Source organism: Macrotis lagotis, chromosome 2, assembly GCF_037893015.1.
Source record: "Macrotis lagotis isolate mMagLag1 chromosome 2, bilby.v1.9.chrom.fasta, whole genome shotgun sequence".
NCBI lineage: Eukaryota > Metazoa > Chordata > Mammalia > Peramelemorphia > Peramelidae > Macrotis > Macrotis lagotis.
In genome coordinates this window covers 285,174,440-285,190,810 of record NC_133659.1, presented here as the reverse complement: position 1 = coordinate 285,190,810, position 16,371 = coordinate 285,174,440, and the positions used below count along the sequence as shown (strand labels likewise).

At 34.0% G+C, this 16,371-nt stretch overlaps 1 protein-coding gene across 3 annotated transcripts in view; it reads left to right on the top strand.

The window, feature by feature from the left end:
- Positions 1 to 16,371, top strand: part of SLC16A7 (solute carrier family 16 member 7) — a 277,627-nt gene that overhangs the window by 17,746 nt on the left and 243,510 nt on the right. The window lies entirely within an intron of this gene.

The window sequence follows — 16,371 nt, the reverse complement described above, 5'->3', positions numbered from 1 at the left end:
TGTGCATTTGAAATCAATTAAACACACACACACACACACACACACACACACAGAAATTATAATAAAGTAAAAAAAATTTTGGCTCTAGCATCAAAGGGCTAGGATTAAGGCTTACCTCTAAATGTATCTTTATAACTTAAGACACAACATTTAAAGGCAATGTATCTCAATTTCCTTATTTATAGAATGAGGAGCTTGGATTTGATAGTTTTTGATGTTCACTTGAGTTGTAAAATAGTATCATAGATTAGAACCAGCTTTGAGATCTTTTCAGATCACCTAAGGTCCTAATGATCCCTCCTAGATGTGTGTCACCTGAAAAATTTTAAAAAATGCCATTTCTGCCTTTATTCAAATCACTGATTTAAAATGCCAGCTAACTTAAATGTACCAAACATGAAGGCTGGGTCTGGCAGATCTCTTGAGTTTGGGAGTTCTGAGCTGCACTATACATTATGCTAACCCATTCTCCAACTAAATCCAAGATGAATTTGTTGAGCTGCGAAGAGCGCATACCAGCATGTGGGCCTAAGGAGAGGTAAACCAGTCAAGGCTAGAAATAGAGTAAGGTAATGCTGATCAGTAATGTGAATAAGTGCATGAATATCCCTTGAATTTCCAGCATGAACAAGAAGGGTATTTTGAATGTGAGGAGTTGTTTGCATCTTAAATTTAACATATCAAAAAAACTAAACATCTTTTCCCCTCAAATTTTCACTTCTTCCTAGTTAACATCTTTTTCCCCGTCACCCAGGCTCTAAACTTAGATGTCATCCTTGTTCCCCATGACAAAGTCTCATTCCATAATATTGAATGACAACATTTCTTTGGTAACATCTTCTATATATTCGCCCCACCCCATTCATTTGATATTGCCTCCATGCTAGTTCAGGCCCTTATAACCATATTTCTGGACAACAGACATCCTTTCTACTCTGTCTTCCCCCATTATGGTTTCAAAATATCACTTGCTGTGTTTGTGGTAGCAAAGAATTGGAAATCAGTGAATGTCCATCAATTGGGGAATGGATGAGCAAATTGTGTTATATGTGCATTATAGAACGCTATTATTCTATTAGAAACCAGGAGGGATGGGAATTCAGAAAAGCCTGGAAAGACTTGCATGAGCTGATGCTGAGCGAGATGAGCAGAACCAGAACATTGTATACCTTAACAACACAGGATGATGATCAACCTTAATGGCCTTACTCATTCCATTAGTGCAATAATTAGGGACAATTTTAGAGTGTCTGAGATGGAGAATACCATCTTTATCCAAAGAAAGAACTGTGGAGTTAAAACTCTAGACCAAAGACTACTACCTTCAATTAAAAAAAAAAGTTGTCTTATGTACTATATAATTTTGCTATCTCCAATATTTCATTTTTTCCTCAACACATTCAATTTTGATCAATGTTTTTTTCTCTCAACACATTCAATTTTCATCAATGTATAGCATGGAAACAATGTAAGGATTATCAGACTATCTTCTGTTGGAGGGGGTGGGGAGAGGGAGGAGAGGGTGGGAGAAAAATTGTAAAATTCAAAACCTTACAAAAAATGATAGGTAGAAACTACTATTGTATATAATTGGAAAACAAAATATTTATTTTTTAAAAAATCACTTGTTGGCAAAAGAAATTGAATGGCGATTTTTGGGAAGTATTGTGACATGCAAAAGTTGGAAGATGACACATAGCCTATGACCAAATACTTCAATCAAATTTTACAGTAAGGTACTGTAAACACATCTGATTTGTATTTCCTGTTTACCTTTTTATGCTTCACCTGAATCTCATATTTGTAAATCAAATTTTCTGTTCAGTTTTGGCCATTTCATTAGGAAAATTTGAAAGCCTACCATTTCATTGCATATTCATCTTTTCCCCTGAAAGAGTATGTTCAATTTTGTTTGGTAGTTGAGTCTTGTTTGTAATCCAGGTTTTTCTTGTCTTCCAAAGTATCATCTTCCAAGTCCTATGATCCCTTAATGTTGAATCTACTAAATCTTGAATTATCCTAAATTGTGTTTCTGTGATAATTAAATTGCTCCTTTCTGGATGTTTGCAAAATGTTCTTCTTGATCTGGAAGCTCTGAAATTTGGCAATAAAATTCCTGGGGCTTTTCATTTTGGAATCTCTCTCAGGAAGTAATTGTTGATTTTTTTTCAATTTCTATTTTACCCACTACTTCTATCAGGACAGAATATCAGGACAATTTTCTTTGATGATTTCTTGAAAAATGATGTCTAGGCTCTTTTTTTGATAATGGCTTTCAAGGTAGTCCAATAATTTTAAATTTATTTCTCCTGGATCTATTTTCCAGATCAGTTGCTTTTCCAATAAGATATTTCACATTTTCTCCTAGTTTTCGTCCATTTGGTTTTGTTTTATTGTTTCTTGATTTCTCACAAAACCATCAGTTTCCCTTTGATCCATTCTATATTTTAAGTAATTATTTTCTTCAGTGAGCTTTTGTAACTCCTTTTCTATGTGGTCAGTTCTGCTTTTTAAGGCATTCTTCTCCTCATTGACTTTTTTTTGGATTTTTTTTTTCCATTTGGCCTAGACTGGTTTTTTAAGATGTTATTTTCTTCAGTATTTTTGGTATCTCTTTCACTAAGCTACTGACTCAGTTTTCATGATTTCCCTGCATCACATTTCTCTTCCCAATTTTTCCTTTTCTTCCCTCACTTGATTTTCAAAATCCTTTTTGAGTTCTTCCATGTTCCAAGACCAATTCATATTTTTCTGAGAGGCTTTGGATTTGAGCTTGTCATCTTCCTCTGAGTGTCTTTTGATCTTCCTTATAACCATAGTAACAATCTGTGGTCAGAAGTTGTTTTTTTTCTTCTTCTGTTGTTTGCTCATTTTCCCAGTCTGTAACTTAATTTTAATTCTTTGTTAAGGTGCGACTCTGCTTCCAGGTTGGAAGGTGCAGCTGTTTTCTAGAGAACTGCATGTTTTCAATTCTTCCAAGGTTTTATGATCTAAAGAGAGGTTATGACTACTTTTCTGAACTATGTTCTAGTCTGTGGGTGACCAGAAGCACAATGTTCTGCCTTGGAACTATGAGGAGGGTCCCTGCTCAGCTGTGGCAGTAGGTTCTGTTGTGCTTTTCCTACTCTTTCTGGACCTGGGGCCCCAGACTGCAACCCAGATCTGAGTATGAGCAAAGCAACAGAGTTCTGCCTCAGTCAAAAGAGATCCCTGAATCTCCTTCCAATCTGCTTTCTTTCCATGGGCTGAGAGCTCCTGAAGCAGCTGCTGCTGCTGATTCAATAGCTCGAGGTCTGCTCCTGGTCTATTGGGGTTGGGTCTGTGCTGCTGAGACCTGGGCTGATCTCTACTCCACTCTGTCCCTGATGTGGCAGACTTTTCCTACTGATCTTCCAAGTTATCCTTGATAGTCTCTAAGCTGAGAGGTCTGGAAACCGGCACCACTGCCATTAACCTAGTAATTCTGCTTCTTGCTTCTGGATTTCTGGGATTGGTTTGCTTCTACCCAGTCCATGTTGTCCTGTGCTCCTCTCTCACCTTGCTGCAGCAGACCCTTCCTGGTGACCTTCCAAATTATATTGGAAAAATGTCTTACTCAATCTTTTTTAGGGTTCTGCCACTCTAGAATTTATTTGGAGTCATTATTTAAAGGTATTTGGAGTGGTTTGGGGGAGAGCTTGAGAAAGTCCCTGTCTTTACTTCACCATCTTGACTCCACCTCTCTCTACATTGATTTTGAATCATTAGTAAATAAACTGTAGGTTCAGTCAATGAATCTATCTAAATTTACTTAACTACCCATATATTTCTAATATTTTTCCATCTTATCCATAAGAATAACCCAGCTTTTTAAGACCTTGTGAGCTAGGCTAACCTAATCCATACCTTGTAATTTAGGTTCAATTCTGAAACAAAATGACAAACACATATGTTATTTATTAAATAAATTACAAAAGAGGATTTATTAAGGTGCAGCAAGAGAATGTTATTTAACTAGGATAGGCAGTACAGATCGAGTTGATTCAGAAGATAGAAGCTCCCTTGACTGAATTGCCTCTTATCCACTACACAATTGCTAAAGAGCTATTGAAGTGCTCTGTGAATGATTTTCACTCAGGTGATGAGTGAGTGATGGATGATTCCAAACACTTTTATTCAATTTAAATTTTATTTTATATTTCCAATTACATGTAATAGTAGTTTTTCAACAGTCATCCATTGGGAAATTTTTGAGCTGCACATTTTTCAACCCCCCTCCCAATGGAGCAGTCTGGTAAAAGTTGTGCATCTAACATCCTGTTTAACACATTTCCATTTTAGTCATGTTGAGAAAGAAGAAATAGAACTAAGGAGAAAGAAAAAAAGAAAGAAAGAAAAACATAAAAGTTGTTTTAAAAAGGTAAACATAGTATGCTCTGCTCTGCATTCAGAATCTCATCTTAGTCAATCTCATAGCTGTTTTAATTTGCATTTCTCTACCATAATACTTTGGAGCATTTTTGTATATGACTGTAAATAGTTTCAATTTCTTTATCTGAAAACTGCCCATTCACATCCTTTGACCATTTATCAACTGGGGAATGACTTTTTGATTTTATAAATTTGATTTGGTTCTCTATATTTTAGAAGAGTCCTTATCTGAATGCTAGCTCTGAAAATAGTTTTCCTAGATTTCTGCATTCTTTTTTAATCTTGGTTGTATTGGTCTTACTTGTGCAAAAAATCTTTTTTCATTTAATATGGTCAAAATCATCCATTTTATAATTTACAATGTCCTCTATTACATGTTTGATCATAAATTTCTCCTCTCTCCTTAGATCTGAGATATATATACTGAGAGAGAGAGAGAGAGAGAGAGAGAGAGAGAGAGAGAGAGAGAGAGAGAGAGAGTTTATCTTGTTTTTTTAGTCTGTGGTATCACCCTTTATATCTAAGTCCTGTACCCATTTTGACCTTATTTTAGTAGAGGGTGTGAGATGTGGGTCTATGCCTAGGTTTTTCTATAGTATTTTCTATTTTTCCCAGCAGTTTTTATCAAATAGTGAGTTCTTATCCCAGAAGTTAGTTTTTGGGTTTGTCAAACAGTAGATTACTACGGTCATTTACTGTTTTTTTCTTTTGTACCTATTCTGACCCATTGGTCCATTATTCTATTTTTTTAACCAGTACTTGACATTTTGGAAGACTGCTGCTTTATAATATAGTATTAGATCTGGTCCAGCTAGGCCACCTTCCTTTGTATTTTTTTTTTTTTCATCAAGCTTCTTGATATTCTTGATCTTTGGTTGTTCCAGATGAATTTAGTTTCTATTTTTTCTAGTCATTTAAATATAGTTTTTTAGTTGTTTGGTATGGCGCTAAGTAACTTAATTTGAGTAGCATTGTATTTTTCTTATATTAACTAGGACTAACATAATTGATGATTTTCCAATTATTTAGATCAGACTTTACTTTTGTGAAAAGTATTTTGTAATTAAGTTCATATACTTTCTGGTTTGCCTTAAGGAGGCAAATTTCCAGGTATTTTATGTTATCTACAGTTACTTTAAGTAGAATTTCTCTCTTTCCTTGGGATTTATTGTTCTTATATAGAAATTCTGATGGTTTATGTGAGTTTATTTTATATCCTGCTACTTTGCTGAAGCTGTTAACTGTTTCAAATAGTTTCTTCATTTATATTTTAGGGTTCTCAATATTCCAATAACTTTAAGGAAAACTAGTCTAATCTATATGGAGTCAATGATTAGGATTTTTTTTCCTACAACACTAGGCATTTGCCTTGCAAAAAACCCTAAAAAAAAAACCCTTCTATTTAGGAGTCTCTCTAAACTTAGCTAGTAAATAATAAACATGAATCATAAACACTCACTTCACTGGTTCCATCTCTGAAGACATTCCAGATTGTTCAGACATTATTCTATGCTATCATAGATTTTTAAAAGCAATGGTCACTTCTGTGAAAATTGAGAAAAGTGGATAGGGCACCAACCCTGGAGTAAGGAGGACCTGAGTTGAAATCCAGGCTCATACACATAATTCTTCCTAGCTGTGTGACCTTGGGCAAATCACTTAACCTCGTTGCCTTACCAAAAAAATCCTAATCAAATATAATTTCAAATGTAGAATGCAACATAAAAGTGGGAAATTTCAAAAATGTGAAAGATTGAGGTATTGTCAATATTTTGAAGATGAAATAAGAATTCAGAAGAAAAATCAGAAAGCAGCTACAGTGGAGAAAAGACTGGATTTCAGTCTATATATACTGGTTGAACTCTTATCTCTGACATCCTCACCTTTGACACCATATTTTGTGAAAAATGAGAAAATTAAAATAGATGATCTCTAAGGTCTGATCCTGATTTATGTATGATCTATGACCCTAAATTAATTTATACCTACTCAACAACTCTCCCTAAACTATTTTGGCAAAGGATCATACAATTTTGGTCGAAGATTTCTTTTACAATGTAACCTTCATCAAACATAATAGGAATAAATATAAAGTCTTGAGCTGAGTTGAAGTCACTGAAGTTTTAATACATACTAAAGACAAAGATAAACATACATACAGAAGTGCAAATACAAGATAAAGATCAAATTATTCAAACAGCAAGACCTGAAGTTATTATTCTTTGAACCACAACCTTGCCATGAACTAAATTAAAGGTTGCGAGTTTGCTTTTAGGAATTTTGATTACATTTTATTAAATTTTCAGTGGGAGATAAGTTAAAAAAATTGCTAGCAAGTATCTGTCTACTGATGTTTACTTAATGTGTTTTGTTTGCTTCTTCCTTTGACTTGATCAACCAAAGGGGGGAAATATATATTTCTCTGAGAAAATTTAAGCCTTCAGAAAGATAGTCTCTCTCCATTTCTAACTGGCTAAATAGGGGAAGCAGAAAAGTTACTGAGATAAGAAAGGAAGGGAATTTTTGTTACCATTCTAAGCAAATTGAGTATCATAAATTAGAAATTAAAATTTGTGACTAAATTATAAAAGGTTTATTGTATTTTGGTAACTGCCAAAGCATATGAATAGACTTGGGAAGTTTGAAGATGAAATTAAGTGCACATTTTCTTCTTGTTCCTGTAGTGCAGCAGAAGTACTTGAATATAAAGAAACCTGATGTTAGTTTGAATGGTTCAATAGGATTTAATTGTTTAGGTAACATAGTAAGGTGTAGATTCAGGAAACTGTGTGATTAGTATATGATTGGAAATGAGATGAGATGAACTCAAGCAGGGAAATTTTTTTAATTGCCAGAGTGTAGGTTTAAGTAGAAATGGGAGAATGAGTGGAGAAGGGAAAGGAATGTGGAGCCTTTTGCATTCATTATGGGAGTAAAGGGTAAAATGGAGAGAAGCGTTTAGAATAAAGAAAGTGATTTGACAAAGGTTAATTCCATTGAAATAAGAAACATTTTGGGAACTTTTTGAAAAATCCTTCTTTGAAAAGTACCTTCCTTCCTTTCCCCAACCCCAATCATTTTAAGGGCTCACCCATTTTTTTTAATCCTATCTGATAAAGATACTTAGTGAAAGCTTTAAAAACACTGATTGACTAAGAATAGCTAGGTTAGAGCACTGACCCTGGAATCAGGAAGACCTGAGTTCAAAGTCTGCCTCATACACTTAATAATTACATAGCTGTGTGTCCTTGGACAAATGGGGTTATATTGCCTTGTTAAAAAAAAAAGACAACTAATTAACTGACTTGTGAAGGTGACTTTGTTTTCTTTGATCTGGTATAACCTTTGTAAAAAACTGTTACCTTATTCTTTTTTAATAAGAAGCTGTACCAACTTACATATCTGATTCTTTTTGACCTTCCTGGGGTTATAAATGAAAACTCTTGGGGAAGGGTGAAATGCACCCTTTATCTGTCCCCTTGAAGAAACTCATTTGAGGTTAGGTTGAGAAAAAACAAAAGGAATGAATTTGTCCATTGGGTGAATTTAAAAGGGAAAAAAAAGAGCTATCATGATTTTTTTTTTATATGAGCTAACTGGAAACAGTGGACCCTTGGGAAATTTGGAATGACTTGGTTAAAATTTGTTCTGAAACTAAAATATAATGAGATCTTATTTTCAGTGAGATTTGTTCTTTTATTAAGACAGATGTGGAAAGTCAAAAATCTAATGAAAATCTGTGTATCCTGGAGCAGTTAGGTGACTCCAGCCCTGGAGACAGGAGAACCTGAGTTTAAATTTGGTCTCAGATCCTTGATACTTTCTAACTGTATGACTTTGGACAAGTCATTTAACTTCATTGCCTTGCCAAAAAAAAAAAATCTGGGTGATCTTTAAGCAATTTACTTTACCATTGTTTAATAACCTCAGTTTCCTAAACTGCAAAGATGATAAATAACACTTACCTCCCAGGGTTGTTGTGAGGATTAAATTATTATAATATGCTTGGCACAGGGACTGGCACGTGGCAAGCACTATAAAAATGTTAGTAATTTTAAGTACTCTCTCAGTCTTTAATGCAATTGATACAAAAATGCCAATAATAAAATGAATGATTTGCTATATTAAAAAAATTTGGAAATGCATTCAACTGATTGGTGTCACCTGCTGGATAATAAGTTTTTTTATGTTTTAAATATATAACACTACATTTCTAAATCTTTTTCTTACATTGTTAAATTTAAGAAACTATTATATCAAAAATCCTGAAAGAATTTTAATCTAGATGTTAGATTATATATAGAGCTGTTAGACAATTATGGTAAGAAATCTGAAAACTTAAATTACAAAATTTTATCTGTTAGTAAGATGTAACCACACTTGGTGACAGTGATCCTTTGTTTCAAAAATTTCAAATTTCCCCAAGAGTGAATAGGCAATACAGATTGAACTTACTATAGTCATCATTTTCTCTGGTGTTAGGTGTCAGTTATTAGATATTGAATGTAAGTGTTCAAAATGAAATTTTTCTTAATTTATAAATGAAGGATAAATTAAATGTTCTTAAAGTGTTCATTGTTAATTGTTATTAAAATGAGAAGATAATATTAGTCCTAAATTGTGATTAGTGAAATTTTACTATTTAAGGTAAAATCTAATGGGACTATAATTTGATTTTTTTTAAAGTTTTGAATCTAGGCATGGTTGATTGATGTGTTATTAAACTAATAATTCACCATTCAAGGGAAATATCAAGTGCTGCTCAATAAAAGTGCAATCTGAGAACTGCAACAGTATCCATGTTTTGGAAAGTTGAAAGGTTGACCTTGGTGTGGATTGATGTAGAAGTCCTTTGATCCGGTTTCCCCACTGTGTTCTTTTCTTTTTGAAAAGGAAATTTTCCCATCTGGTTAATTCTAAATGTGATGAATGATATGTAATTTTGCTATATATTGGCTATTAAATATAAATCTTGCTTGGAATAAAATAGAGGTAAGGGAGTTTCCCCCTTATTGTGGTGTATGGTAACCTTGAAGGGAAAATCCTAATATCATTACCATGTTCCTCTTTCTTTAATAGCAAATTTCTATAATCATGGCAGGCAAACTCTAGAAGTATTTGCTGTTGGAATAATGAATTTGTTAATTAGTATATTGATTCTAAACATCTCTGAATAAAAGGATACAAGTATGAAAGAATGAATTTGTCCATACATATCCTAAACAACTAAATATATGACTTTTAGTTTACTACTATTTTTCTGCATAAAATTACATCCTTGAAGTATTTCGTTCTGATATAATGACATCCTCATAGGAAAGAAATAAAACAGACAAAAATGTTTTCCTCTTAAAGGATATATATGTATATGTGTGTATATGTGTGTGTATGGTTGAGTTACAAATGTTTCTAATGAGATATATAGCCATAAGTATGTTGTATTAATAAGTTCTCAAAACTAAATTAAGAATCAAATCCTGGTTCGCTTGTCTTGTCTTTCATTTAAGGTTTTTGTGCTTTATCTGAGAACAATCTTCTCCTTTAATAAGTTTAAAAATATTCTATCACAATTATACACCACAACTTGTTTAGCCACTCCGTAATTGATTGCCAAGTAATTGCCAAGATTGGAAGATCTGCTATAAATATTTGCCTAGGAAAGAGTCTTTCTTTTTTGTTGTTGTTGTTTATCTCTTTGAGATATAGACCTAATAGTAATACTATTCAGTTAAAGTTTATATATGGTTTTATAGACTTTCCGGTATAGATCCAAATTCCTGTCCAGAATGATCAAATCAGTTCATAACTTCATTGATAATATGTTAGTGTTTCAATTATTCCACATTCCCTCCAACATTTCTCATTTCCTTTTTTCTGTCATCTTAGCCTCTCTAATAGATGTGGGGTAGTACCTCAGAATTATTTTAAATTTCATTTCTCTAATCAATAGTTATTTAGGGCATTTTTCATATAAATATATGATAACTTTGATAGCTTCATTTGAAAACTTCCTGTACATAGCCTTTGGTCATATATCATGGCGGGGGGGCAGTGAATATTTTCTAATAAATTGAATCAGTTCTCTATATATATTTGAAAAATGAGGCCTTTCCTTCCTCTGTTTATTCATATTGTTCATCTTCAAAAGTGTTTTGTTTCTGAATATTGCCCCCTCCAATCTGCCCTCTCTTCTATCAGCACCTCCCTTCACTTACCCCCTTTCTTCCTACTTCCCCATAAGACAGGTTTCTATATCCAACTGAATATGTGTGTATATTTAATCCTTCTTTATGCCAGTTCTGGTGAAAGTAAGGTTCCAACTCTCCCATCTTCCTCTCCACTGCAAAATTCCTTTCATATTTCTTTTTTTTTTTTGTGAATTTAATATAACTCATTCTACCTCTTCCTTTCTTCCAATACATTCCTTTCTCACCCCTTAATTTTATTTTTTTAGATATCCCATCATATTCAACTCACACCCTTTTCCTCTGACTATATATAATCTTTCTAACTGTTCTTTTAATAAGAAAGTTCTTAGGAATTTCACATATCATTTTCTCATGGAGGAATGAAAACCGCTTGACCTTCTTGAACTCTATGATTTTCCTTTTCTGTTTACCTTTTTTCTGCTACTCTTGATTCTTGTGTTGGGATAGCAAATTATCTGTTCAGCTTTGGTCTTTCTATTTCATTTAATATACATAATTCCTACTGAAGAAATATGGTTAGTTTTGGTGATTCTTGGTTATGATGGTTATAATCCTAGTTTCTTTGCCCTGTGGAATATCATATTCCAAGCTCTCTAATCCTTTAATGTAGAAGTTGCTAAGTCTTAGGTTATGTTGACTGTGGCTCCATGATATTTAAATTGTTTCTTTCTATTTGCAATATTTTTCTCCTTGATCTGGGAGCTCTGGAATTTGGCTATAATCCTAGGAGGTTTAATTTTTCGATCTCATTCAGAAGGTGATAGATGGAATTTATTTATTTTTATTTTGCCCGTTGGTGCCAAAATATCAAGGTCAATTTCCTTCAGAATTTCTTTAAAAAAATGAAATCAGGGCGGCTAGGTGGCGTAGTGGATAAAGCACCGGCCCTGGAGTCAGGAGTACCTGGGTTCAAATCCAGTCTCAGACACTTAATAATTACCTAGCTGTGTGGCCTTGGGCAAGCCACTTAACCCCGTTTGCCTTGCAAAAAACCTAAAAAAACAAAAGAAAAATGAAATCTAGGTCCTTTTTTTTTTGATCATGGATTTCAGGTAGTACAATAATTCTTTAATTATCCTTCCTGGATCTATTTTCCAGGTCACTTATTTTTCAGTAAGATGTTTCACATATTATATTTTTCATCATTTTAATTTACCTTTTCTTGATGTCTCATGGAACTATCTGACCAATTCTAATTTTTAATGGATTTTTTCTTCAGTTAGTTTTCTACCTCATTTTCCATTTCATCAATTTTATTTTTTAAATTTTTCAGGAGATTTTTGCATATCTGTTACAATTTGGACTACTACAATATTAATATATTCAATTTTTTTGTGTGTGCTTCCTTTTACAAGCTGTTGGCTCATTTTTGGTGATATTCTTGCATCAGTCTCATTTATTTCCCAATTTTTCCTCAATTTCTCTTACTTTAAATGAATTTTATTTTATTAATTTTATTATTTAATTTATTAATTATTAAATTTTATTGATTTAAAGTAATTTTTAAATTAGTTTTGAATTTTTCTATGAATTATTTTGGGGCATGAAACCAATTCTCTTTTTTTTTGAAGCTTTGTATGTTGCAGGTCTTCTTCTAAGTTTGTATTTTAATCTTCTCTGTCACCTCAGTAATTTTCTGTGGTCTGGTTCTTTGTTATTTACTCATTTTCAAGTCTATTTTTTGACTTTTAATACTATGTTAAAGATTAACACTAGATGAATGAAAGGTGAGGGAAGCCAAGGTGACAGAGAAAAAGACAGGGACTCACCTGAATGCTCCCAAATTCCCCTTCAAACAACTTTAGGTAACAGCTCAAAAAAAAATTCTGGAACAGCAGTACATACAAAATGGGATGGGGTGAAACCATTTTCTGGCCCAAGACAACTTAAAAGATAGGCAGGAAATTTATGTCCCACTGCAGTGAGTGGAATGCAGTCCAGGGCAGACTGGACCCCAGTCTTCAGTCAGACTTTAGAGAAGCATTGAAAAAATTACCTGAACTAATTCTGAATGAAATGAGCAGAACCAAGAGAACATTGTACATATTAACAACAGCATTGTGAGATGATCAACCATGATGGATCAAGGATAAACCTGCTATAGACAATGCCATCCACATCCAGAGAAAAAGCTATGGAAACTGAATGAATACCACCTTTAATACCCTTATGTTTTTCTTTCCTTTCAAATGGTTTTTCATTACCATTTGTCCTAATTCCTCTTTCACAACATGCTAACATGAATACAAATGTACAACTTATACCAGTCTGTTCATCACCATGAGGAGGGGTGAGGGAAGGGAGACTGGTAGGAAAACATGAGTAATAAATTTGCAAGTGAATGAAGGCTGAAAAACTACCATAGCATGTAATTGGAAAAATAGAAAAAAATTTCAATTGAGATATAGAAATAAATAAAGTGAAGCTCTCACTTTCAGTCAGTCAGATCTTCCTGACTACTGTTCTCAAAGCAAGTTCTGAAGGTCTGTAAGAGGTAATATGATCTAAGGTGTGAACGTCCAACCTTTTGGATTGCATCACCCAGCAAAAACTTGTCAAACACTGCATATAGAATTTAATATTTATTTATGACTACAATGTAACCAATGAGTATAATAATAATAATAAACTGAAATAACACTGCATGAATGGGCTTTAAGCCCATTGCAGCTTAGATTATAAGGAGATAGTGTACCCATATTCCCCTGGCCTGTGCTCTGGTCAGTGAAGGCTCAAAAGCACCCTTTTCCATTCCACAATTGGAAGCTCTAGTGTGCTAGTTCTCTTCCTTGCCCTGGTTCTGTAATTTGGGACTGTGATCAAGATGCAAGATCAAGATGGGGTGCAAGAGAGTCCTGAACTCAATACTAACAAAAGGAGCCCTAATAGCCAGTTTCTTGACTTCTTTACCATTTGGGGGTTAGGAGGTCTAGAAGCTGCTTCTCCTGATTCATTCAGTCCCCCAAAGCCTGCTTCTTATTTACTGGGGCCCAGTCTGCACTGGACTGCACTCCTGTCACTGCAGTGGGATAGATGTTTCCTGTTTATCTTTTAAGTTGTCTTGGACTGGAAAATTGTCTCATTTTGTGTATACTGCTGTTCCAGAATTTTTTTGAGATGTTATCTAAAAGTTGTTTGAAGGGGAATTTGGGAACATTCAGGTGAGTCCCTGCCTTTTTCTCTGTCACCTTGGCTTCCCTCGCCTTTCATTCATCTAGTGTTAAGCTTTACCAAGAACAGAGAACTTTAATGCTGGTCAAAATTGTTTTTGGAAATATCATAAAATGTTCTGGAACAGCTTATGGTCAGTATCTTGTAGTTTTATTGTGCTTGGATAATCAGAGGGAAGAAGCAAAATTTTTTGCTCAAGATAATATTCCTTGATTGTTCCTCATTATTGACTATAAGAAAACTTTGGTAACTGCACAAATTGGAGTTGTTGTGCCTACTGAGGTTCCCTGGATCCAATTTGTTATTTAACTACTAGCCTTGCTAATAAACCAAAATGCTCAGATTTCACTTTTTCAGTTCCTTACATATCTTATTCTTGAGAAGTCATCTTCTATGATTAATTCTAGATCAACAGTAGTAGACTAGATCAAGGCTTAAGAGTCCTGGGATAACACTACTAAAATAGTAGCCAAAGATTGACTAGATATGACTAGTGATTTTTCAGGATTCAGTAGGTGAGGGAATTAGCATTTATATAGTGCCTATTGTGTTCCAAGTATTTACAAATACCATCTCATTTGATCTTCCCTTCATCCCTGTCAAGGTAGGTTCTATATTATTACCCCGTTTTACTGTTAAAGTTTCTGAAGAAGTATATAGAAGAAAGATAAAATAACTTATTCAGCATCATACAACTAGTAAGCATCTGAGGTCACCTTTGAATTCAGTCTTTCTGACTTCAGGCCTACAGCTTTATTTACTGAGTCACCAGCTACTTCTAATAGGCAAAGAATTATGAGATCTTAGAAGCTACTGGCTAAGTAGTAGAGGATGAGGAAAAAAATGTTTTAAAAAGAGAGATAGGACAAGTAACAGGCAAGAAAGAAAAAATAAAGGAAATGGACTAGAGGAAATAGATAAAAAGTATAATAATTTCTCATATACAGACATGTCCATAGAGACATCTATATATGTATATGTGCATATATAAGGTAGATACATACACATCTACATATATGTGGGCATAAGTAGGCAGCTAGGTGATATAGTAGATACGGGGCAGAGAGACAAGAAATCCTCACTTTCAATCTGACCTCAGTCACTTAGCTGCGTGATATTGTACAAATCATTTAACTTTTGCCTCAGTTTCTTTATCTGTAAAATGAGGTTGAACATAGCTCCTCAAGTGGTGTTAGGATTCAAATGAAATAACTGTAAATCACTTAATACAGTGTTTGAACAAGCAAACACTATGAAAGTGTTAGTTTATTATATGCCTTTATATAAGTATGCACATCTGTATGTGTGTATGTTTATACATCTGGATATGTATGTGGATATATACACACACATGTAAGCATATATATGGATACATGTACACACACATACGCAGCTGACCTTACAAGTTCTTTTTTTGAGCTACTGTGCTGAATGTTTACAAAATTCATCCAGACATTCTAGTTGTACTTGTTTTCTAAGAAAATGCAGTGCTCTTGGACAGTAGTTCCGTGGAAAACAGCTGTTGCTGCTCTTCAGTCTCACTCCTAGAGTTCTGAGTCCTTGAGAAGTAACCGCATAGGGAATCCTGTTTATAAGGATTGGATGCCCTATTCATTTCTGTATCTATTTTCCCAAATCTAGCTTGTTTATTTAACTCTTGGAAACAGACCAGAAACAAAACTAGTCCAAAGTTTAATTTTAAGGTCATGATGAGCAGTTATTAAATAGTTTGCAAAACCACTCATTCTTTGATAGGAATTTGTAAGGAATCTATATCCTTAATTCAAGTCCTATATTTTGTCTTGTGAACAACTTAAAGATAAAACAGAAAACCTGACTTTCTCAGGTGTAGAAAATTATATTTGTCATTTCAATTTCCATCTTCTCTAAAAGAAGTTTTCCTTTAAGTCAGGAGAAATTGTAAAAGTTATTTCATTTAAAGGGGGGGGTGTTAAAACATGGGGTTTGCTTTTGAACTAAAAAAAAATAAATTAATATTCAGGTAATTTTCTGTTTTCCAGTTAGCTACATTTCTTCCTTTTCTAAGGTTTGAACAGCAATAAGAATGGCAGGGGATTTAGTCAGTCACTTGTGCCCTAAGGAAGATCTGAGTTCAGATCTTGTTTGTGGCATATATTAGCTGTGAGCATATCACTTCAGTCCTCGTACTGCCAGAGACCTGTAAACCTAAAGGTCAGACCATTTCCAGTTGTCCTGAGTTAGCACAGCACTCCCTCACTCAAATCAAATTGTTGTGCTTGTCGTGGCGTTACTTCCCTGATGTTTGAGAATGAAAGACAAACAACAAGGAAGATCTGAGTTCAAATCTTGTTTCTGACGCATATTAGCTGTAAGCCAGTCCCTTCAGTTCTCAGTACTCAGGAGAACTGAGTTAGAGATTAGTCTCTGTTATGGCTCAGGAGAGGAAATTTCTTATATACACCATTTAAACACAGACTTAGACCCCCTTAATCCAAAAAAAAAATGTCATTTGGAGGAATTCTATCATTTGGTGACGACAGAATTAGCTGAAGGGAGATTTACAAACTATTTCCCTTTCTTCCTATATTTTACTTTCTTC